Raw genomic sequence first — 27,500 nt, 5'->3', positions numbered from 1 at the left:
ACAGTGGTGTTTGTTCTTCACTGGTTGCCCTTTTCTCGTGGCAACAGGTCACACATCTTGCTGCTGTAATGACACACTGTGGTATTTCACCCAGTAGATATGGGAGTTTATCAAAATTGGGTTTGTTTTCTAATTCTTTGTGGATCTGTGTAATCTGAGGGAAATATGTGTCTCTAATATGGTCATAGATCTCCCTCTCTCCCTCTCTCCACCACCCTGTCTCTTTTGTCATTGTCAGGAGCTGACTGGCTGGAGAAAGGCGGTTGTCACTCATCTTATATGCTGTTACTTTTTAAAAGGGGTGTCACAGTGGTGTCAGGTGACGCAAGGACCTTTCCTGATAGGCTCTGCCTCCTCCCAGTGCACCATGACGGGGACAGGAAACTAACATGACAGAGAGAGAAAAGAGAGAGAAAGAGAATGAAGATGGCAAGAGTGTCAGAGAAGAAGAAAGAGAGAGAGGTAGTAGTCTAATCATCTACTCCCAGCCTCTACATACCCCAGCCTACTGTTCCTACTGTCTTCTCCTTCCACCTCTACCCCCCATACTGTTCCTACTGTCCTCTCCTTCCTCATCTACTCCCAGCCTCTACATACTACAGCCTACTGTTCCTACTGTCCTCTCCTTCCTCATCTACTCCCAGCCTCTACATACTACAGCCTACTGTTCCTACTGTCCTCTCCTTCCTCATCTACTCCCAGCCTCTACATACCCCAGCCTACTGTTCCTACTGTCCTCTCCTTCCACCTCTAAACCCATACGGTTCCTACTGTCTTCTCCTTCCACCTCTACCCCCCATACTGTTCCTACTGTCCTCTCCTTCCTCATCTACTCCCAGCCTCTACATACTACAGCCTACTGTTCCTACTGTCCTCTCCTTCCACCTCTAAACCAGGTGAGCCTCTACATACTACAGCCTACTGTTCCTACTGTCCTCTCCTTCCTCATCTACTCCCAGCCTCTACATACTGTTCCTACTGTCCTCTCCTTCCACCTCTAAACCAGGTGAGCCTCTACATACTACAGCCTACTGTTCCTACTGTCCTCTCCTTCCTCATCCACTCCCAGCCTCTACATACTCCAGCCTACTGTTCCTACTGTCCTCTCCTTCCACCTCTAAACCAGGTGAGCCTCTACATACTCCAGCCTACTGTTCCTACTGTCCTCTCCTTCCACCTCTAAACCAGGTGAGCCTCTACATACTACAGCCTACTGTTCCTACTGTCCTCTCCTTCCACCTCTAAACCAGGTGAGCCTCTACATACTACAGCCTACTGTTCCTACTGTCCTCTCCTTCCTCATCCACTCCCAGCCTCTACATACTACAGCCTACTGTTCCTACTGTCCTCTCCTTCCACCTCTAAACCAGGTGAGTCTCTACCCCCATACTGTTCCTACTGTCCTCTCCTTCCACCTCTAAACCAGATGAGTCTCTACCCCCACACTGTTCCTACTGTCCTCTCCTTCCACCTCTAAACCAGGTGAGTCTCTACCCCCATACTGTTCCTACTGTCCTCTCCTTCCACCTCTAAACCAGATGAGTCTCTACCCCCACACTGTTCCTACTGTCCTCTCCTTCCACCTCTAAACCAGGTGAGTCTCTACCCCCATGCTGTTCCTACTGTCCTCTCCTTCCACCTCTAAACCAGGTGAGTCTCTGCCCCCATACTGTTCCTACTGTCCTCTCCTTCCACCTCTAAACCAGGTGAGTCTCTGCCCCCATACTGTTCCTACTGTCCTCTCCTTCCACGTCTAAACCAGGTGAGTCTCTACCCCCATACTGTTCCTACTGTCCTCTCCTTCCACCTCTAAACCAGGTGAGTCTCTGCCCCCATACTGTTCCTACTGTCCTCTCCTTCCACCTCTAAACCAGGTGAGTCTCTGCCCCCATACTGTTCCTACTGTCCTCTCCTTCCACCTCTAAACCAGGTGAGTCTCTGCCCCCATACTGTTCCTACTGTCCTCTCCTTCCACCTCTAAACCAGGTGAGCCTCAACCCCCCATACTGTTCCTACTGTCCTCTCCTTCCACCTCTAAACCAGGTGAGCCTCTACCCCCCATACTGTTCCTACTGTCCTCTCCTTCCACCTTTAAACCAGGTGAGGTCTTTATTCCTCAATGCATTTTTCAGCAAAAGGTGGGTAAACTGTGTTTACTAACATTTATCCTCCACTACAAACAAACACACACACACACACACACACACACACACACCGAAACACACACCGAAACACACACCGACACACACACACACAAACACACACACACACACACACACACACACACGGGCACACGCATGGGCTATACTGCATGGTTATTCTGCATGGTCATACTGCATGGTTATTCTGCATGGTTATACTGCATGGTTATTCTGCATACTGCATGGTTATTCTGCATACTGCATGGTTATTCTGCATACTGCATGGTTATACTGCATGGTCATACTGCATGGTTATTCTGCATGGTCATACTGCATGGTTATTCTGCATACTGCATGGTTATTCTGCATGGTCATACTGCATGGTTATTCTGCATTGTTATACTGCATGGTTATTCTGCATACTGCATGGTTATTCTGCATACTGCATGGTTATACTGCATACTGCATGGTCATACTGCATACTGCATGGTTATTCTGCATACTGCATGGTCATACTGCATGGTTATTCTGCATGGTTATACTGCATGGTTATTCTGCATACTGCATGGTTATTCTGCATACTGCATGGTTATTCTGCATACTGCATGGTTATACTGCATACTGCATGGTCATACTGCATGGTTATTCTGCATGGTTATACTGCATGGTTATTCTGCATACTGCATGGTTATTCTGCATACTGCATGGTTATTCTGCATACTGCATGGTTATTCTGCATGGTCATACTGCATGGTTATTCTGCATACTGCATGGTTATTCTGCATACTGCATGGTTATTCTGCATACTGCATGGTTATTCTGCATGGTCATACTGCATGGTTATTCTGCATACTGCATGGTTATTCTGCATGGTCATACTGCATGGTTATTCTGCATACTGCATGGTTATTCTGCATGGTCATACTGCATGGTTATTCTGCATACTGCATGGTTATTCTGCATTGTTATACTGCATACTGCAAGGTTATACTGCAAGGTTATACTGCAAGGTTATACTGCATACTGCATGGTTATTCTGCATACTGCATGGTTATACTGCATGGTGATACTGCATGGTTATTCTGCATACTGCAAGGTTATACTGCATGGTGATACTGCATGGTTATTCTGCATACTGCATGGTTATACTGCATGGCTATACTGCATTCTGCATGGTTAAACTGCATGGTTATACTGCATGGTCATACTGCACAGTTGTACTGCATGGTTATACTGCATACTGCATGGTTATACTGCATGGTTATACTGCATGGTCATACTGCACAGTTGTACTGCATGGTTATACTGCATACTGCATTGTTATACTGCATACTGCATGGTTATACTGCATACTGCATGGTTATACTGCATACTGCATGGTTATACTGCATACTGCACAGTTGTACTGCATGGTGATACTGCATACTGCATGGTTATACTGCATGGTTATATTGCATGGTTATACTGCATACTGCATGGTTATACTGCATACTGCACAGTTGTACTGCATGGTTATACTGCATACTGCATGGTTATACTGCATGGTTATACTGCATGGTTATATTGCATGGTTATACTGCATACTGCATTGTTATACTGCATACTGCATTGTTATACTGCATACTGCATGGTTATACTGCATGGTGATACTGCATACTGCATGGTTATACTGCATGGTTATACTGCATACTGCATTGTTATACTGCATACTGCATTGTTATACTGCATACTGCATTGTTATACTGCATACTGCATTGTTATACTGCATGGTTATACTGCATACTGCATTGTTATACTGCATACTGCATTGTTATACTGCATGGTTATACTGCATACTGCATGGTTATACTGCATACTGCATTGTTATACTGCATGGTTATACTGCATTGTTATACTGCATACTGCATTGTTATACTGCATGGTGATACTGCATACTGCATTGTTATACTGCATACTGCATGGTTATACTGCATGGTGATACTGCATACTGCATGGTTATACTGCATGGTTATACTGCATACTGCATTGTTATACTGCATACTGCATGGTTATACTGCATGGTGATACTGCATACTGCATGGTTAAACTGCATGGTTATACTGCATACTGCATGGTTATATTGCATGGTTATACTGCATGGTTATACTGCATACTGCATGGTTATACTGCATGGTTATACTGCATACTGCATGGTTAAACTGCATGGTTATACTGCATACTGCATGGTTATACTGCATGGATATACTGCATACTGCATGGTTATACTGCATGGTTAAACTGCATACTGCATGGTTAAACTGCATACTGCATGGTTATACTGCATGGTTATACTGCATGGTTATACTGCATACTGCATGGTTAAACTGCATGGATATACTGCATACTGCATGGTTATACTGCATGGTTAAACTGCATACTGCATGGTTAAACTGCATACTGCATGGTTATACTGCATACTGCATGGAGATACTGCATACTGCATGGTTAAACTGCATGGTTATACTGCATGGTTAAACTGCATGGTTATACTGCATACTGCATGGTTATACTGCATGGTTATACTGCATGGTTATACTGCATGGTTATACTGCATGGTTAAACTGCATGGTTATACTGCATACTGCATGGTTATACTGCATGGTTATACTGCATACTGCATGGTTATACTGCATGGTTATACTGTATACTGCATGGTTAAACTGCATGGTTATACTGCATGGTTATACTGCATGGTTATTCTGCATACTGCATGGTTATACTGCATGGTTAAACTGCATACTGCATGGTTATACTGCATACTGCATGGAGATACTGCATACTGCATGGTTAAACTGCATGGTTATACTGCATGGTTAAACTGCATGGTTATACTGCATACTGCATGGTTATACTGCATGGTTATACTGTATACTGCATGGTTATACTGCATGGTTATACTGTATACTGCATGGTTAAACTGCATGGTTATACTGCATGGTTATACTGCATGGTTATTCTGCATACTGCATGGTTATACTGCATGGTGATACTGCATACTGCATGGTTATACTGCATGGTTATATTGCATGGTTATACTGCATACTGCATGGTTATACTGCATACTGCATGGTTATACTGCATGGTGATACTGCATACTGCATGGTTATACTGCATGGTTATACTGCATGGTGATACTGCATACTGCATGGTTATACTGCATGGTTATATTGCATGGTTATTCTGCATACTGCATGGTTATACTGCATGGTTATACTGCATGGTTATTCTGCATACTGCATGGTTATACTGCATGGTGATACTGCATACTGCATGGTTATACTGCATGGTTATACTGCATGGTGATACTGCATACTGCATGGTTATACTGCATGGTTATATTGCATGGTTATTCTGCATACTGCATGGTTATACTGCATACTGCATTGTTATACTGCATACTGCATGGTTATACTGCATACTGCATGGTTATACTGCATACTGCACAGTTGTACTGCATGGTGATACTGCATACTGCATGGTTATACTGCATGGTTATATTGCATGGTTATACTGCATACTGCATGGTTATACTGCATACTGCACAGTTGTACTGCATGGTTATACTGCATACTGCACAGTTGTACTGCATGGTTATACTGCATACTGCATGGTTATATTGCATGGATATACTGCATACTGCATTGTTATACTGCATACTGCATGGTTATACTGCATACTGCATGGTGATACTGCATACTGCATGGTTATACTGCATACTGCATGGTGATACTGCATACTGCATGGTTATATTGCATGGTTATACTGCATACTGCATGGTGATACTGCATACTGCATGTTTATTCTGCATACTGCATGGTGATACTGCATACTGCATGGTTATACTGCATACTGCATGGTGATACTGCATACTGCATGGTTATACTGCATACTGCATAGTTATACTGCATACTGCATGGTTATACTGCATGGTTATACTGCATACTGCATGGTTATACTGCATACTGCATTGTTATACTGCATACTGCATTGTTATACTGCATACTGCATGGTTATACTGCATACTGCATTGTTATACTGCATACTGCATTGTTATACTGCATACTGCATTGTTATACTGCATGGTGATACTGCATACTGCATGGTTAAACTGCATGGTTATACTGCATACTGCATGGTTATATTGCATGGTTATACTGCATGGTTATACTGCATACTGCATGGTTATACTGCATGGTTATACTGCATACTGCATGGTTAAACTGCATGGTTATACTGCATACTGCATGGTTATACTGCATACTGCATTGTTATACTGCATACTGCATGGTTATACTGCATGGTGATACTGCATACTGCATGGTTATACTGCATGGTTATACTGCATACTGCATTGTTATACTGCATACTGCATGGTTATACTGCATGGTGATACTGCATACTGCATGGTTAAACTGCATGGTTATACTGCATACTGCATGGTTATATTGCATGGTTATACTGCATGGTTATACTGCATACTGCATGGTTATACTGCATGGTTATACTGCATACTGCATTGTTATACTGCATACTGCATGGTTATACTGCATACTGCATTGTTATACTGCATACTGCATGGTTATACTGCATACTGCATTGTTATACTGCATACTGCATGGTTATACTGCATGGTGATACTGCATACTGCATGGTTATACTGCATGGTTATACTGCATACTGCATTGTTATACTGCATACTGCATGGTTATACTGCATGGTGATACTGCATACTGCATGGTTAAACTGCATGGTTATACTGCATACTGCATGGTTATATTGCATGGTTATACTGCATGGTTATACTGCATACTGCATGGTTATACTGCATGGTTATACTGCATACTGCATGGTTAAACTGCATGGTTATACTGCATACTGCATGGTTATACTGCATGGATATACTGCATACTGCATGGTTATACTGCATGGTTAAACTGCATACTGCATGGTTAAACTGCATACTGCATGGTTATACTGCATGGTTATACTGCATGGTTATACTGCATACTGCATGGTTAAACTGCATGGATATACTGCATACTGCATGGTTATACTGCATGGTTAAACTGCATACTGCATGGTTAAACTGCATACTGCATGGTTATACTGCATACTGCATGGAGATACTGCATACTGCATGGTTAAACTGCATGGTTATACTGCATGGTTAAACTGCATGGTTATACTGCATACTGCATGGTTATACTGCATGGTTATACTGCATGGTTATACTGCATGGTTATACTGCATGGTTAAACTGCATGGTTATACTGCATACTGCATGGTTATACTGCATGGTTATACTGCATACTGCATGGTTATACTGCATGGTTATACTGTATACTGCATGGTTAAACTGCATGGTTATACTGCATGGTTATACTGCATGGTTATTCTGCATACTGCATGGTTATACTGCATGGTTAAACTGCATACTGCATGGTTATACTGCATACTGCATGGAGATACTGCATACTGCATGGTTAAACTGCATGGTTATACTGCATGGTTAAACTGCATGGTTATACTGCATACTGCATGGTTATACTGCATGGTTATACTGTATACTGCATGGTTATACTGCATGGTTATACTGTATACTGCATGGTTAAACTGCATGGTTATACTGCATGGTTATACTGCATGGTTATTCTGCATACTGCATGGTTATACTGCATGGTTAAACTGCATACTGCATGGTTATACTGCATACTGCATGGTTATACTGCATACTGCATGGAGATACTGCATACTGCATGGTTATACTGCATGGTTAAACTGCATGGTTAAACTGCATGGTTATACTGCATGGTTATACTGCATGGTTATTCTGCATACTGCATGGTTATACTGCATGGTTAAACTGCATACTGCATGGTTATACTGCATGGAGATACTGCATACTGCATGGTTATACTGCATGGTTATACTGCATGGTTAAACTGCATACTGCATGGTTACACTGCATACTGCAGGGTTATACTGCATACTGCATGTTTATTCTGCATACTGCATGGTTATACTGCATGGTTATACTGCATACTGCATGGTTACACTGCATACTGCAGGGTTATACTGCATACTGCATGTTTATTCTGCATACTGCATGGTTATACTGCATACTGCATGTTTATTCTGCATACTGCATGGTTATACTGCATACTGCATGTTTATTCTGCATACTGCATGGTTATACTGCATACTGCATGTTTATTCTGCATACTGCATGGTGATACTGCATACTCCATGGTTATACTGCATACTGCATGGTGATACTGCATACTGCATGTTTATTCTGCATACTGCATGGTGATACTGCATACTGCATGGTTATACTGCATACTGCATGGTGATACTGCATACTGCATGGTTATACTGCATACTGCATAGTTATACTGCATACTGCATGGTTATACTGCATGGTGATACTGCATACTGCATGGTTATACTGCATACTGCATGGTTATACTGCATACTGCATTGTTATACTGCATACTGCATGGTTATACTGCATACTGCATGGTTATACTGCATACTGCATTGTTATACTGCATACTGCATGGTTATACTGCATACTGCATGGTTATACTGCATGGTTATACTGCATACTGCATGGTTATACTGCATGGTTATACTGCATACTGCATGGTTAAACTGCATGGTTATACTGCATACTGCATGGTTATACTGCATGGTTATACTGCATGGTTATACTGCATGGTTATACTGCATACTGCATGGTTATACTGCATGGTTATACTGCATACTGCATGGTTATACTGCATGGTTATACTGCATACTGCATGGTTATACTGCATGGTTATACTGCATACTGCATGGTTATACTGCATGGTTATACTGCATGGTTATACTGCATACTGCATGGTTAAACTGCATGGTTATACTGCATACTGCATGGTTATACTGCATGGTTATACTGCATGGTTAAACTGCATGGATATACTGCATACTGCATTGTTATACTGCATGGTTAAACTGCATACTGCATGGTTAAACTGCATGGTTATACTGCATGGTTATACTGCATGGTTATACTGTATACTGCATGGTTAAACTGCATGGTTATACTGCATGGTTATACTGCATGGTTATTCTGCATACTGCATGGTTATACTGCATGGTTAAACTGCATACTGCATGGTTATACTGCATACTGCATGGAGATACTGCATACTGCATGGTTAAACTGCATGGTTATACTGCATACTGCATGGTTATACTGCATGGTTATACTGTATACTGCATGGTTATACTGCATGGTTATACTGTATACTGCATGGTTAAACTGCATGGTTATACTGCATGGTTATACTGCATGGTTATTCTGCATACTGCATGGTTATACTGCATGGTTAAACTGCATACTGCATGGTTATACTGCATACTGCATGGAGATACTGCATACTGCATGGTTATACTGCATGGTTATACTGCATACTGCATGGTTACACTGCATACTGCAGGGTTATACTGCATACTGCATGTTTATTCTGCATACTGCATGGTTATACTGCATACTGCATGTTTATTCTGCATACTGCATGGTTATACTGCATACTGCATGTTTATTCTGCATACTGCATGGTTATACTGCATACTGCATGTTTATTCTGCATACTGCATGGTGATACTGCATACTCCATGGTTATACTGCATACTGCATGGTGATACTGCATACTGCATGTTTATTCTGCATACTGCATGGTGATACTGCATACTGCATGGTTATACTGCATACTGCATGGTGATACTGCATACTGCATGGTTATACTGCATACTGCATGGTGATACTGCATACTGCATGGTTATACTGCATACTGCATGGTGATACTGCATACTGCATGGTTATACTGCATACTGCATGGAGATACTGCATACTGCATGGTGATACTGCATGGTTATACTGCATACTGCATGGTGATACTGCATACTGCATGGTGATACTGCATACTGCATGGTGATACTGCATACTGCATGGTGATACTGCATACTGCATGGTTATTCTGCATACTGCATGGTTATACTGCATACTGCATAGCAAATAGCGACAGCAGTAAAATGCTTTATTCTCATTGATTTCAGCTCAAATCACACTTGTTTTACTCGTTGCTAATCACATTCCAACACATGGGACATATAGTATTATGAAACACACAGACACTCAGACACACAGACACACACAGACACACACAGACACACACAGACACACACTAATCACATTCCAACACATGGGACATATAGTATTATGAAACACACAGACACACAGACACACAGACACACACAGACACACACAGACACATAGACACACACAGACACACACTAATCACATTCCAACACATGGGACATATAGTATTATGAAACACACAGACACACAGACACACACACACACACACACACACACACACACACACACACACTAATCACATTCCAACACATGGGACATATAGTATTATGAAACACACAGACACTCACAGACACACACAGACACACACAGACACACACAGACACTCAGACACAAAGACACACACACACACACACACACACACACACACACACACACACACACACACACAGACAGACACAGACCTCAGAACGGCTAAAAAGGAGAGAAGTATGGAAACATCATTAATATATTTATCATAAAAACATCTATCAGGTAATGGACTGAAGAGAGACGACTAGAGGAGACTAACCCTGCATCCTAAATGGATATATAGTGGTACTACTATAGACCAGAGCCCTATTCCCTATATAGTGGTACTACTATAGACCAGAGCCCTATTCCCTATATAGTGGTACTACTATAGACCAGAGCCCTATTCCCTATATAGTGGTGCTACTATAGACCAGAGCCCTATTCCCTATATAGTACACTACTATAGACCAGAGCCCTATTCCCTATATAGTGGTACTACTATAGACCGGAGCCCTATTCCCTATATAGTGGCACTACTATAGACCAGAGCCCTATTCCCTATATAGTGGTACTACTATAGACCAGAGCCCTATTCCCTATATAGTGGTACTACTATAGACCAGAGCCCTATTCCCTATATAGTGGTACTACTATAGACCAGAGTCCTATTCCCTATATAGTACACTACTATAGACCAGAGTCCTATTCCCTGTATAGTGGTACTACTATAGACCAGAGTCCTATTCCCTATATAGTGGTACTACTATAGACCAGAACCCTATTCCCTATATAGTGGTACTACTATAGACCAGAGTCCTATTCTCTATATAGTGGTATTACTATAGACAAGAGTCCTATTCCCTATATAGTGGCACTACTATAGACCAGAGCCCTATTCCCTATATAGTACACTACTATAGACCAGAGCCCTATTCCCTATATAGTGGCACTACTATAGACCAGAGTCCCACGGCCTTGATTGCTGAATCTCTTTCTCCTCAAAAACTTGATGAAAACAATATTTATTTCAACGTGGCATGTAGGGAGAGAGCGAGAGACATGAGTGAGATGAGCGAAAGAGAGAGAAACAGACAGGAAGAGAGAGGAGAAAGAGAGAGGGAGAGAGAGATGAAGAGAGTGAGAGAGAATTGAATTGAGAGTTGTGGAGAGGGAGAGAGAGATGGAGTGAGAGAGAGAGTTGGGGAGAGGGAGGGAGAGAATTGAATCGAGAGAGAGAGAGTCGGGGAGAGGGGGAAGAGAATTGAATCGAGAGAGAGAGAGAGTTGGGGAGAGGGAGGGAGAGAATTGAATTGAGAGAGAGGGAGAGAGTTGGGGAGAGGGGGGAGAGAGAGAGAGAGAGAGAGAGAGTTGGGGAGAGGGGGGAGAGAGAGAGAGGGGGGTGGAGCGTAATATGAGGTCCGCTGAGCTCAGTCGAAAGCAAAAACAATCATAAACCAATTTGGAGTCATTTGAAGTGTTTTTCCCCCAGGCGCCCTATTCACCTCAGACGTGTATAAATCACACAGACACGACGAGCTAATGCAGCCAGCGAACATCTCTCATAGTAACAAGACAGGAGACGAATACGTGGCCTTTCCTTCTCTCACACGGAGCTGAATGGATGCATGCAGGAGGCACTACAGCTTGGGTACCTAACACACACACACACAGATTTAACACGTGTAAATACAGGTGTGGATGGGAAAGAGACTCATGATTGTGTAATGACAGGTTCATTATGACATCATAACAGATGTAACCAATCATGACTGGACGGAATGTTGTTTAAGACACGGGTGGACTGGGTGTTGTTTAAAACACGGGTGGACTGAATGTTGTTTAAAACACGGGTGGACTGAATGTTGTTTAGGACACGGGTGGACTGGGTGTTGTTTAAGACACGGGTGGACTGGATGTTGTTTAGGACACGGGTGGACTGGGTGTTGTTTAACACATGGGTGGACTGAATGTTGTTTAAAACACGGGTGGACTGAATGTTGTTTAGGACACGGGTGGACTGGGTGTTGTTTAAGACACGGGTGGACTGGGTGTTGTTTAAGACACGGGTGGACTGCCACAGCAGGCCATAGATCCAAGCAACCAATGACCTTTTCACAGACAGGTCTCTGTGTGATGTCTACTCAGCTATGTCTCACTTTCTGAATGACTCCCCAAGGAGACCCACTGTCATAGGTTATTAATACAACACTAATCATGAGCAGGGAGGAGATATTAGGTAACACAGCAGGATATACAGTAGCCAGAGCAGTGTTGTGGGAGGACCGCTGACATGTCAATAAGTTCTATCAAATCTGACAGATGGAAAAATGAAGAAGACATGGGTGAAGAGGGCTGGGTAGAGACAGAGAGGAGGGCTGGGTAGAGAGGGAGTCGAGGGCTGGGTCGAGAGGGAGAGGAGGGCTGGGTCGAGAGGGAGAGGAGGGCTGGGTAGAGACAGAGAGGAGGGCTGGGTAGAGACAGAGAGGAGGGCTGGGTGGAGAGGGAGAGGAGGGCTGGGTCGAGACAGAGAGGGGGGCTGGGTAGAGAGGATAGCAGCTGCCCCTCCTAGTCTCCTAGCCCTCTCACAGACAGGGTGTGCTGTATGGGCCCCAGCCAACCTCAGTAGGGATATGCTACTGTGAACTACAGCCATCTGAACCCTAATTATCTGGCAACATGCCCAACTGGCAGCCTGCCCTCATAAGTTATTATTTGGCAATGCATACCTCTCCGACCCAATCTGGCAACCCATACCTCCCCCTCCCCAATCTGGTAACCCATACCTCTCCCTCCCCAATCTGACATACCTCTCCCAAACACAATCTGGCAACCCATACCTCATCCTCCCCAATCTGACATACCTCTCCCAAACACAATCTGGCAACCCATACCTCTCCCTCCCCAATCTGACATACCTCTCCCAAACACAATCTGGCAACCCATACCTCTCCCTCCCCAATCTGACATACCTCTCCCAAACACAATCTGGCAACCCATACCTCTCCCTCCCCAATCTGACATACCTCTCCCACACCCAATCTGGCAACCCATACCTCTCCCTCCCCAATCTGACATACCTCTCCCACACCCAATCTGGCAACCCATACCTCTCCCTCCCCAATCTGACATACCTCTCCCTCCCCAATATGACATACCTCTCCCACACCCAATCTGGCAACCCATACCTCTCCCTCCCCAATCTGACATACCTCTCCCTCCCCAATCTGACATACCTCTCCCACACCCAATCTGGCAACCCATACCTCTCCCTCCCCAATCTGACATACCTCTCCCTCCCCAATCTGACATACCTCTCCCACACCCAATCTGGCAACCCATACCTCTCCCTCCCCAATCTGACATACCTCTCCCTCCCCAATCTGACATACCTCTCCCTCCCCAATCTGACATACCTCTCCCTCCCCAATCTGACATACCTCTCCCTCCCCAATCTGGCAACCCATACCTCTCCCTCCCCAATCTGACATACCTCTCCCACACCCAATCTGGCAACCCATACCTCTCCCTCCCCAATCTGACATACCTCTCCCACACCCAATCTGGCAACCCATACCTCTCCCTCTCCAATCTGACATACCTCTCCCTCCCCAATCTGACATACCTCTCCCACACCCAATCTGGCAACCCATACCTCTCCCTCCCCAATCTGACATACCTCTCCCTCCCCAATCTGACATACCTCTCCCACACCCAATCTGGCAACCCATACCTCTCCCTCCCCAATCTGACATACCTCTCCCTCCCCAATCTGACATACCTCTCCCACACCCAATCTGGCAACCCATACCTCTCCCTCCCCAATCTGACATACCTCTTCACTCCCCCTAACAAGTGAACAGGAAGTCATTATGGACGTGTGAAAAATAGGTCAGGTCACTCTCTCGCTCTCTTCTCTCTCTCTGGTAGTGTCCAACATGGCACCCTATTTCATATACAGCAGGGTATCCTAGTGGTTAGAGCGTACAAGGTCAGGTCACTCTCTCGCTCTCTTCTCTCTCTCTGGTAGTGTCCAACATGGCACCCTATTTCATATACAGCAGGGTAGCCTAGTGGTTAGAGCGTACAAGGTCAGGTCACTCTCTCGCTCTCTTCTCTCTCTCTGGTAGTGTCCAACATGGCACCCTATTTCATATACAGCAGGGTAGCCTAGTGGGTAGCCTAGTGCTTAGAGCGTTGGACTAGTAACTGAAAGGTTGCAAGTTCAAATCCCCGAGCTGACAAGGTACAAATCTGTTGTTCTGCCCCTGAACAGGCAGTGAACCCACTGTTCCTAAGCTGTCTTTGAAAATACAAATTGGTTCTTAACTGACTTGCCTAGATAAATAACTGTAACTTTACCTCTACTGGGTTATAGAGGAGGACAGATCACTTTACCTCTACTGGGTTATAGAGGAGGACAGATCACTTTACCTCTACTGGGTTATAGAGGAGGACAGATCACTTTACCTCTACTGGGTTATAGAGGAGGACAGATCACTTTACCTCTACTGGGTTATAGAGGAGGACAGATCACTTTACCTCTACTGGGTTATAGAGGAGGACAGACCTCTACTGGGTTATAGAGGAGGACAGATCACTTTACCTCTACTGGGTTATAGAGGAGGACAGATCACTTTACCTCTACTGGGTTATAGAGGAGGACAGATCACTTTACCTCTACTGGGTTATAGAGGAGGACAGATCACTTTACCTCTACTGGGTTATAGAGGAGGACAGACCTCTACTGGGTTATAGAGGAGGACAGATCACTTTACCTCTACTGGGTTATAGAGGAGGACAGATCACTTTACCTCTACTGGGTTATAGAGGAGGACAGATCACTTTACCTCTACTGGGTTATAGAGGAGGACAGATCACTTTACCTCTACTGGGTTATAGAGGAGGACAGATCACTTTACCTCTACTGGGTTATAGAGGAGCATAAATCACCATTAGTTAATAGACCAATAACAAAAGAGTTTCAAACCTCTCTGCCAATAACAGCTAGTTTTCAGGTATACGTATCCCTCCCATTAGGCTTGTCCAATCAGGCCCCTTAACTCAGACCAGTCCCAGATAGTCCTAGCAAAAGTGAAGTCCTTAACTGTTACCCAGAAATTAATTGATATTAAGATAAAAAATAAATGACTGTATTGGACCTTTTAAAGTGTGTTTACTCAACAAAACGCAGCTCGAAGTGAAGCTGAATTTGAAAAAGCTTGTTGTGTACAATTACAAATTCACGTTTGCTCAAAACCACGGCCATCATCATCATCATCATCATCATCATATTTCCCAGCATGCCTCTTTAGCAGGTAGATTTTTCTGAATGATTTGTTTCAGTAACTGTGTTCATCCGTGTACTTTGATTGGCTAGAATAAGATGAATCAACCAAACATAAATAAATAAACCTTTTATTTTTTTTCTAAACGAATTCAATTGGTTATGTTGTTGGACTTACTTTACCTGCGACTGAGACGGCTGATCCCAATCGATATGATTTAGGTAGTCTTAACAATCAGTCTCCCTTAACCCTGGCAGTCATTCTGAAAGCAGGATGTGGGTGATTACACATTCAAATGGTTGGATATCTTCACTCTGGCTGGATTCCAATAGGAATGACACAGTCATTTTCAAGCCAGAATAACATGACTTGCAGGCTTGATGTGGCCTGTATTTTAAAGATAACATATTCATTTAGGCACTCACGTAGTGAAGGCTAAAGTACTGAAAAAAACATTGAATACAACAACCATGTCTCTGTCGCTAACAAATACAGTCATGGGTGGTACCTACAATTCACTTGAAAGCCAAGGCACTCTGGGAAATATGAAAATAGGTAAAGAATACATTCTTAAGTAGAATTTTAATGTTCACTCAAACCTAAAATTCAAAGTTGAGTAAACATACAATTCAAATTGGAGAATGCATGTTGGTTCAGCAGGACGGCAGGGTAGCCTAGTGGTTAGACCGTTGGACTAGTAACCAGAAGGTTGCAAGTTCAAACCCCCGAGCTGACAAGGTACAAATCTGTCGGTCTGCCCCCTGAACAGGCACTGTCATTGAAAATAAGAATTTGTTCTTATATGCCCAAATGTGGAGCAAACTCACAATCTTAATGCAGCTGGTATCAAAGCTTGAACGTTCCTCTAATTCAGGAAATGACTGCTTCTCTTTGGTTATAGTGTTTTGGTTTGAACAGATTCTAGTGTGAATTCTAGAGTGCATTCCAGAGTGGATTATAGTGTACATTCTAGAGTGGATTATAGTGTGCATTCTAGAGTGGATTATAGTGTGAATTCTAGAGTGAATTATAGTGTGAATTCTAGAATGCATTCTAGAGGGACTCTCTCATGAATGACCACCAGACTTGTTCACTCCCATACATATTTCATTATACTGTGGAGGGTTCTTATGCTAGCTAGCTATTGCCATTAAAAAAACAACATACAATCTGACCAGCGCCAGGGAGAAAGCACCTTCTGTTCAAGATGGGGGGGCCATCTCGAGGCTATTCAACACATGCTATATCTAACACCATTATGCCTCGTCCTCCCCCCTCCCTTTCTCTCCTCTCCCCCTCCCTTTCTCTCCTCTCCCCCTCCCTTTCTCTCCTCTCCCTCTCCCTTTCTCTCCTCTCTCCCTCCCCCTCCATTTCTCTCCTCTCTCCCTCCCCCTCCCTTTCTCTCCTCTCTCCCTCCCTTTTTCTCCTCTCTCCCTCCCCCTCCATTTCTCTCCTCTCTCCCTCCCCCTCCCTTTCTCTCCTCTCCCCCTCCCTTTCTCTCCTCTCCCCCTCCCTTTCTCTCCTCTCCCCCTCCCTTTCTCTCCTCTCTCCCTCCCTTTCTCTCCTCTCTCCCTCTCTTTCTCTCCTCTCTCCCTCTCTTTCTCTCCTCTCTCCCTCCATTTCTCTCCTCTCTCCCTCCCTTTCTCTCCTCTCTCACTCTCTTTCTCTCCTCTCTCCCTCTCTTTCTCTCCTCTCCCCCTCTCTTTCTCTCCTCTCCCCCTCCCTTTCTCTCCTCTCTCCCTCCCTTTCTCTCCCTCCCTTTCTCTCCTCTCTCCCTCCCTTTCTCTCCTCTCTCCCTCCCTTTCTCTCCTCTCTCCCTCCCCCTCCCTTTCTCGTCTCTCTCCCTCCCCTCATCACTTGTTGTTGAGCCATGGTGGCCATCACGTTGCCAGACGGAGAGATGGAGGGGGAAGAGGACTGTTTTTATCCCCCATCTCTCCTCTTCCTCCTCTCCTTTTCCTCCTCTCTATCTCTCCTCTTCCTCCTCCTTGTCCTCTCCACCTCTCCTTCATCTATACTCTTCCTACTCTTTATCTCTCCTCTTCCATGTCCTCTCCATCTCTCCTTCATCTCTCCTCTTCCTCCTCTCTATCTCTCCTCTTCCTCCTCCTTGTCCTCTCCATCTCCCCTCCATCCTCCTCCTTGTCCTCTCCATCTCTCCTCTTCCTCCTCCTTGTCCTCTCCATCTTTCCTCTTCCTCCTCCTTGTCCTCTCCATCTCTCCTTCATCTATTCTCGTCTTCGTCTCCACCTCGCCTCTTCACCCTGACTTATGATGACAGCTGTAAAGGGATGATTCATCTCCATGCCCTAGCAACCTGTCCACCCCGGCCGGCTCACACCGGTTTACATTTATTAATGTGGTCCACTGAGGAGCAGACCTGTCAGGTTTGTTCTGAAGAACCTTTAGAATCAGGCAGCTTTGAAGGTCAGTGAGAGGAACCAGGTATAGCTAGGTCGGTCAGTGAGAGGAACCAGGTATAGCTAGGTAGGTCAGTGAGAGGAACCAGGTATAGCTAGGTAGGTCAGTGAGAGGAACCAGGTATAGCTAGGTAGGTCAGTGAGAGGAACTAGGTAACTAGGTAGGTCAGTGAGAGGAACCAGGTATAGCAGGTAGGTCAGTGAGAGGAACTAGGTAACTAGGTTGGTCAGTGAGAGGATCCAGGTATAGCTAGGTAGGTCAGTGAGAGGATCCAGGTAACTAGGTAGGTCAGTGAGAGGAACCAGGTATAGCTAGGTAGGTCAGTGAGAGGAACCAGGTATAGCTAGGTAGGTCAGTGAGAGGAACCAGGTAGCTAGGTAGGTCAGTGATAGGAACCAGGTATAGCAGGTAGGTCAGTGAGAGGAACCAGGTAACTAGGTAGGTCAGTGAGAGGAACCAGGTAACTAGGTAGGTCAGTGAGAGGAACCAGGTAACTAGGTAGGTCAGTGAGAGGAACCAGGTATAGCTAGGTAGGTCAGTGAGAGGAACCAGGTATAGCAGGTAGGTCAGTGAGTGGAACCAGGTATAGCTAGGTAGGTCAGTGAGAGGAACCAGGTAACTAGGTAGGTCAGTGAGAGGAACCAGGTAACTAGGTTGGTCAGTGAGAGGAACCAGGTAACTAGGTTGGTCAGTGAGAGGAACCAGGTAACTAGGTAGGTCAGTGAGAGGAACCAGGTATAGCTAGGTAGGTCAGTGAGAGGAACCAGGTATAGCAGGTAGGTCAGTGAGAGGATCCAGGTATAGCAGGTAAGTCAGTGAGAGGAACCAGGTAACTAGGTAGATCAGTGAGAGGATCCAGGTATAGCAGGTAGGTCAGTGAGAGGAATCAGGTAACTAGGTAGGTCAGTGAGAGGAACCAGGTAACTAGGTAGGTCAGTGAGAGGAACCAGGTAACTAGGTTGGTCAGTGAGAGGAACCAGGTGACTAGGTTGGTCAGTGAGAGGATCCAGGTAACTAGGTAGATCAGTGAGAGGAACCAGGTATAGCAGGTAGGTCAGTGAGAGGATCCAGGTATAGCTAGGTAGGTCAGTGAGAGGAACCAGGTATAGCTAGGTAGGTCAGTGAGAGGAACCAGGTATAGCTAGGTAGGTCAGTGAGAGGAACCAGGTATAGCTAGGTAGGTCAGTGAGAGGAACCAGGTATAGCTAGGTAGGTCAGTGAGAGGAACCAGGTATAGCTAGATAGGTCAGTGAGAGGAACCAGGTATAGCTAGGTAGGTCAGTGAGAGGAACCAGGTATAGCTAGGTAGGTCAGTGAGAGGAACCAGGTATAGCTAGGTAGGTCAGTGATAGGAACCAGGTAGCTAGGTAGGTCAGTGAGAGGAACTAGGCAACTAGGTAGGTCAGTGAGAGGAACCAGGTATAGGTAGGTAGGTCAGTGAGAGGAACCAGGTATAGCAGGTAGGTCAGTGAGTGGAACCAGGTATAGCTAGGTAGGTCAGTGAGAGGAACCAGGTATAGCTAGGTAGGTCAGTGAGAGGATCCAGGTATAGCAGGTAGGTCAGTGAGAGGATCCAGGTAACTAGGTAGGTCAGTGAGAGGAACCAGGTATAGGTAGGTAGGTCAGTGAGAGGAACCAGGTATAGCAGGTAGGTCAGTGAGTGGAACCAGGTAACTAGGTAGGTCAGTGAGAGGAACTAGGTAACTAGGTAGATCAGTGAGAGGATCCAGGTAACTAGGTAGGTCAGTGAGTGGATCCAGGTATAGCAGGTAGGTCAGTGAGAGGATCCAGGTATAGCAGGTATGTCAGTGAGAGGATCCAGGTAACTAGGTATGTCAGTGAGAGGATCCAGGTAACTAGGTAGGTCAGTGAGAGGAACCAGGTAACTAGGTAGATCAGTGAGAGGAACTAGGTAACTAGGTAGGTCAGTGAGAGGAACCAGGTATAGGTAGGTAGGTCAGTGAGAGGGACCAGGTATAGCTAGGTAGGTCAGTGAGAGGAACCAGGTATAGCAGGTAGGTCAGTGAGTGGAACCAGGTATAGCTAGGTAGGTCAGTGAGAGGATCCAGGTATAGCAGGTAGGTCAGTGAGAGGAACCAGGTAACTAGGTAGGTCAGTGAGAGGATCCAGGTATAGCAGGTAGGTCAGTGAGAGAATCCAGGTATAGATAGGTAGGTCAGTGAGAGGATCCAGGTATAGCAGGTAGGTCAGTGAAAAGGGTTCATCATGGACACCATTGCCCACTTTAAAAGTAGAGTAGAGAGGAGGGAGGGAGGGAGGGAGGGAGGGAGGGAGGGGAGTAGGAGAGGAGAGGAGGGAGGGAGGGAGGGAGGGAGGGAGGGAGGGAGGGAGGGAGGGAGGGAGGGAGGAGAGGAGGGAGGAGAGGAGAGGAGGAAGGAGAGAAGGGGAGGTGAGGAGGAGGGAGGGGAGGGGAGGAGAGGAGAGGAGAGGAGTGAAGGGAGGGAGGAGAGGAGAGGAGGAGAGGGAGGAGAGGAGGAGAGGAGAGAGGAGAGGAGTGGGAGGGAGGGAGGGAGGGAGGGAGGAGAGGATGAGGAGAGGGGAGAGGAGTGAAGGGGAGGGAGGAGAGGAGATAGGAGAGGAGAGGAGTGGGAGGGAGGGAGGGAGGGAGGGAGGAGATTAGAGAGGAGAGGAGAGAGGAGAGGAGTGGGAGGGAGGGAGGGAGGAGGGAGGAGAGGAGAGAGGAGAGAGGAGAGGAGTGGGAGGGAGGGAGGGAGGAGAGGAGGAGAAGAGAGAGGAGAGAGGAGAGAAGAGAGGAGAGGAGTGGGAGGGAGGGAGGAGAGGATGAGAGCCGGATGTAGACTAGCCCTGGCTAACACCATGCTGTGATGTCCAGGGGTTCTAGGAGGGATATGATGTCACAATAGATGAACACATCTCTCTACGGTCTTATGCACAACAGTGATGTAACCTGGGGGTCATTGGGTGTGTCTTGTTCCGGGTCTTTCCCCATCAGACACCCTCGCCCAGCCCCAGGCTGTAGTGTGACTCAGCTTGATGTACCAGGACACCCCCTGGACAGGACACTAGTCTATCTCCTGATACTGTAGTGAGACAGCTTGATGTACCAGGACACCCCATGGACAGGACACTAGTCCATCTCCTGATACTGTAGTGAGACAGCTTGTTGTACCAGGACATCCCCCTGGACAGGACACTAGTCTATCTCCTGTTTCTGTAGTGAGACAGCTTGATGTACCAGGACACCCCCTGGACAGGACACCAGTCTATCTCCTGATACTGTAGTGAGACAGCTTGATGTACCAGGACACCCCCTGGACAGGACACTAGTCTATCTCCTGTTTCTGTAGTGAGACAGCTTGATGTACCAGTACACCCACTGGACAGGACACTAGTCTGTCTCCTGTTTCTGTAGTGAGACAGCTTGATGTACCAGTACACCCCCTGGACAGGACACTAGTCTATCTCCTGTTTCTGTAGTGAGACAGCTTGATCTACAGGACACCCCCTAGACAGGACACTAGTCTATCTCCTGATACTGTAGTGAGGCAGCTTGATGTACCAGGACACCCCCTGGACAGGACACTAGTCCATCTCCTGATACTGTAGTGAGACAGCTTGATGTACCAGGACATCCCCCTGGACAGGAAATCTTTACAGTCTTTGGTATGACTCGGGCCAAGGGTATTCTACAAGGAAACGTAACAAATGATAAACCATTGCAAGTCCATTCAGGGAAACAACGCTTACATTTGACCTCAAAATGACTGAAAAATAACATTAACCGTTATTTTACCAGGTAAGTTGACTGAGAACACATTCTCATTTACAGCAACGACCTGAGGAATAGTTACAGGGGAGAGGAGGAGGGGGGATGAATGAGCCAATTGGAAGCTGGGGATTATTAGGTGACCGTGATGCTATGAGGTACAGCTTGGGAATTTAGTCAGGCCACCAGGGATAACACCCCTACTCATATGATAAGTAACATGGGCTCTTTAGTGACCACAGAGAGTCAGGACACCCGTTTAACGTCCCACCCGAAAGACGGCACCCTACACAGGGCAGTGTCCCCAATCACTGCCCTGGGGCATTGTGATATTTTTTTTTAGACCTGACGAAAGAGTGCCTCCTATTGGCCCTGCAACACCCCTTCCAGCAGCATCTGGTCTCCCATCCAGGGACCAACCAGGACCAACCCTGCTTAGCTTCAGAAGCAAGCCAGCAGCATCTGGTCTCCCATCCAGGGACCGACCAGGACCAACCCTGCTTAGCTTCAGAAGCAAGCCAGCAGCATCTGGTCTCCCATCCAGGGACCGACCAGGACCAACCCTGCTTAGCTTCAGAAGCAAGCCAACAGCATCTGGTCTCCCATCCAGGGACCAACCAGGACCAACCCTGCTTAGCTTCAGAAGCAAGCCAGCAGCATCTGGTCTCCCATCCAGGGACCAACCAGGACCAACCCTGCTTAGCTTCAGAAGCAAGCCAGCAGCATCTGGTCTCCCATCCAGGGACCGACCAGGACCAACCCTGCTTAGCTTCAGAAGCAAGCCAGCAGTGGTATGCAGGGTGGTAATAGAGCTCATTGTGTTTATGCTCTTATTCAGAATGAAGTGATTAAGAGCATAAACACAATGAGCTCTATTAAACAGAGCCTGTGAGTTGGCTGACTGGTTGACTGACTGATTAGCTGACTGACTGACTGACTGTCTGACTGACTGGCTGACTGACTGACTGACTGACTGTCTGACTGACTGACTGACTGATTAGCTGACTGACTGATTAGCTGACTGACTGACTGACTGGCTGATTGACTGTCTGACTCACTGGCTGACTGATTATCTGACTGACTGACTGACTGACTGATTAGCTGACTGACTGACTGACTGACTGTCTGACTGACTGGCTGACTGATTAGCTGACTGACTGACTGACTGACTGACTGATTAGCTGACTGGCTGGCTGACTGATTAGCTGACTGGCTGACTGACTGATTAGCTGACTGGCTGGCTGACTGGCAATGTGGGTATGGAATCCCCTCCCTCCACCCCCAGCCTGCTAGATCCTCAGAGGAGACCCCCCCCCTCCACTATTCCCCAGGGGTTCCCCAGTCTGTGTCCTCCCCAACCTCTCTACCCTTCCCTTAGTTCCCCCCAGATCTCTCTGGTTATCACAGTCCATCCCTCAGCCCCCATCTCCCCCGGGCAGGGAGAGATACATGGCAGTTATCTCCGAGGCTAAGAGCATCGCTACATTGCTGGGGAGTACAAGGCTAAGAACGAAGGAGAATGGTTATAATATTCATGACATGGTCATTAGGGATGGTGACGGTCATGAATGTTAGATGACTGCATGTGCTGCTGCTGCTGAGGGAAAGGGGAGACTCGTTTGCTACAACACCTTCCTTGTTTTTCAGCGAGGAACAAACACAGGTTTAATCACGCTGTCAAGAGTCCACGTTACCGCGGAAACTGACTCAAAAAACGCACGAGCGCCCGGCCCTCCTGGTTTCCCCGTCAGCTGTCCACTTACATGATTATACGTGATAATGCCAACCCTAATGTTCATATCTAATATACACCGAGTGTACAAAACATTAGGAACACCATCCTAATATTGAGTTCCACGGGGGATGCATGGTCCATGTTGACTCCAATGCTTCCCACAGTTGTGTCAAGTTGGCTGGATGTCCTTTGGGGTGGTAGACCACTCTACACACACACACAGGAAACTGTTGAGGGTATTAAAAAAAACAACAGCAGCATTGCAGTTCTTGACACACTCAAACAGGCCCCTACTACCAGAACCCGTGCAACGTCACTTAAATAGTTTGTCTTGTCCGTTCACCCTCTGAATGGCACACATACATAATCCACGTCTCAATTGTCTCAAGGCTTAAAAATCCTTCTTTTAACCTGACTCCTCCCCTTCATCTTTAACCTGACTCCTCCCCTTCATCTTTAACCTGTCTCCTCCCCTTCATCTTTAACCTGTCTCCTCCCCTTCATCTTTAACCTGACTCCTCCCCTTCATCTTTAACCTGTCTCCTCCCCTTCATCTTTAACCTGACTCCTCCCCTTCATCTTTAACCTGACTCCTCCCCTTCATCTTTAACCTGACTCCTCCCCTTCATCTTTAACCTGTCTCCTCCCCTTCATCTTTAACCTGTCTCCTCCCCTTCATCTTTAACCTGACTCCTCCCCTTCATCTTTAACCTGTCTCCTCCCCTTCATCTTTAACCTGACTCCTCCCCTTCATCTTTAACCTAACTCCTCCCCTTCATCTTTAACCTGACTCCTCCCCTTCATCTTTAACCTGACTCCTCCCCTTCATCTCCACTGATTTGAAGTGGATTTAACAAGAGACATCAATAAAGGGATCATAGCTTTCAGCTGGTCAGTCTGTCATGGAAAGAGGTGTTCCTAATGTTTTGTCCACTCAGTGTAACGTGGAAGTGTGGTATCAGCGGTTGTTTGTCGGGAAGCAGTGGTTTTAGCAAAACTAAAAAGTAAACAATAACGAGTGATGGCTAGAAAACAGTACATTACTATCATTACATTTACAATGGGTTTTGATTTAGTATCTTTCGGTAATCCCTGACATCAGGGTAGTAATGAGTTTGATTTTAATGTGTGATTTATCCCTGCCTCCAGACCACCTCGTTCTTAATCACTCTGGACCCTAATCTACTGGTTCTGGACCCTAACCTACTGGTTCTGGACCCTAATATACTGGTACTGGACCCTAACCTACTGGTTCTGGACTCTAATCTACTGCTTCTGGACCCTAATCTACTGGTTCTGGACCCTAACCTACTGGTTCTGGACCCTAATATACTGGTTCTGGACCCTAACCTACTGGTTCTGGACTCTAATCTACTGCTTCTGGACCCTAATCTAGGGTCGACCACCTCGTTCTTAATCACTCTGGGCCCTAATCTACAGGTTCTGGACCCTAATCTACAGGTTCTGGATCCTAATCTACTGGTTCTGGACCCTAATCTACTGGTTCTGGACCCTAATCTACTGGTTCTGGATCCTAGGTGTCAATGATGCTCAATGACCCTAATCTACTGGTTCTGGACCCTAATCTACTGCTGGTTATTAATGATGCTCAAGGACCCTAATCTACTGGTTCTGGACCCTAATCTACTGCTGGTTATTAATGATGCTCAAGGACCCTAATCTACTGGTTCTGGACACTAATCTACTGGTGGTTGTTAATGTCTCTCTCTGCGTCTCTCTCTCTGTCTCTCTATTATAAAACCCCTGTGTGTGTGTGTGTGTGTGTGTGCGCGTGCGGGCATGTGTATATGTGTGTGCATCTGTGTGTGTGTGTGTGTGTGTGTGTGTGTGTGTGTGCGTATGTATGTGTGTGTGTGTGTGTGAGAGAGAGAGTCTGCGTGTATGCGTGCATACGTGTATGTTTGCCAAGTAAAATATCAATATAAACGGGGACATATTCTCTTCCTAAATTGGCGCAGTACCATGGGGAATGATGAATACTTCTGCATCCTGCAAGCGCGTCGTCTCTCTGTATGCCAAATGGCATCCTACCCCCCCTTTACAGCGCACTACGTTTGACCTGCAAGGGCCCAGGGAGACGTGAGATGCATCCCTAGTGTCTCCAATCTCCCATCACACGGTAATCTCAGTAATCTCAGTATTCACAGTCATCTCAGTGATCTCAGTAATCTCAGTAATCTCAGCCATCTCAGTGATCTCAGTAATCTCAGTAATCTCAGTGATCTCAGTGATCTCAGTCATCTCAGTAAATGCAGTAATCACTGTAATCTCAGTAATCTCAGTAATCTCAGTAACCTCAGTAATCGCAGTAATCGCAGTAATCTCAGTAACCTCAGTAATTGCAGTAATCGCAGTAATCTCATTAATAACAGTGATCTCAGTATTCTCAGTAATCTCAGTAATCACAGTAATCTCAGAAATCGCAGTAACCCCAGTAATCTCAGTAATCACAGTAATCTCGGTAATCACAGTAATCTTAACTACATTGAGACGCTCTGGAAAAGCTTGAACTCTGCCAGACGGCAGATTCATATTTCACCTATATATTCCCACGCATACTTACAGTCCTAACATCTGTCAGAGTTTGGTATGAGCAGGAAGGAAGCCACGGAGACTGATACTGAAGGTACAGGAGGAGACATGTTGAAGCCAGGGAGACTGATACTGAAGGTACAGGAGGAGACATGTTGAAGCCAGGGAGACTGATACTGAAGGTACAGGAGGAGACATGTTGAAGCCAGGGAGACTGATTCTGAAGGTACAGGAGGAGACATGTTGAAGCCAGGGAGACTGATACTGAAGGTACAGGAGGAGACATGTTGAAGCCAGGGAGACTGATACTGAAGGTACAGGAGGAGACATGTTGAAGCCAGGGAGATTGATACTGAAGGTACAGGAGGAGACATGTTGAAGCCAGGGAGACTGATTCTGAAGGTACAGGAGGAGACATGTTGAAGCCAGGGAGACTGATACTGAAGGTACAGGAGGAGACATGTTGAAGCCAGGGAGACTGATACTGAAGGTACAGGAGGAGACATGTTGAAGACAGGGAGACTGATACTGAAGGTACAGGAGGAGACATGTTGAAGCCAGGGATAATGGGGGAAAATATCCTCTGTAGTTTAGCTTCCAGTCATGAGACTCACTCGGGTAATATTAGACAGGGGTAAAAAAAGACCTTAGAAATCGAATGCCTTACAAGACCCAATGAAACAAAGGACGTCTATGTGGTTTTAGCTTGTTACCGTGGCGATGCCTAACGGGAAATGGAACTTCACACGACACACATTATTACATCTGTTACATCGATGACAACATGTACCTCTGTGTCTCCCCCCCACCAATCACAGACGACTAACGTCATTTCAGCTCAAGAGGCCATTGGTTGGCCTGTTCTATTTCAACACCAACAGTACAGGACCAAAAACATTCTGTTGCAGTAGCCTTCCAAAATCTCCACGTGCCAATATGTTCCCTAAACCGTTTACAAAACAGGACAGGATGTGACATCACAGGCTGAAGGATTCCCCCCCCCCCCCCCCCCCCCACCCCACCCCCTCCATCCAATCCAATCTAAGAAACGGAGGGAAAACACTCTGGTGGAAGTTTTGAAAATGAGCGACGAGTAATATCAGCTGTTTATGTGTTGATGACGCATGGCGCCCGGCACAAC

At 45.9% G+C, this 27,500-nt stretch overlaps 1 protein-coding gene across 1 annotated transcript in view; it reads right to left on the bottom strand.

Annotated features, from left to right (window-relative positions):
- Positions 1-27,500, bottom strand: part of LOC139384544 (nuclear receptor ROR-alpha A-like) — a 93,037-nt gene that overhangs the window by 63,374 nt on the left and 2,163 nt on the right. The gene's annotated exons all lie outside the window — the stretch shown is intronic.

This window comes from Oncorhynchus clarkii, chromosome 26 (assembly GCF_045791955.1).
Source record: "Oncorhynchus clarkii lewisi isolate Uvic-CL-2024 chromosome 26, UVic_Ocla_1.0, whole genome shotgun sequence".
In the NCBI taxonomy this organism is placed as follows: Eukaryota; Metazoa; Chordata; class Actinopteri; order Salmoniformes; family Salmonidae; genus Oncorhynchus; species Oncorhynchus clarkii.
This window is presented reverse-complemented; position numbering and strand designations above follow the sequence as displayed.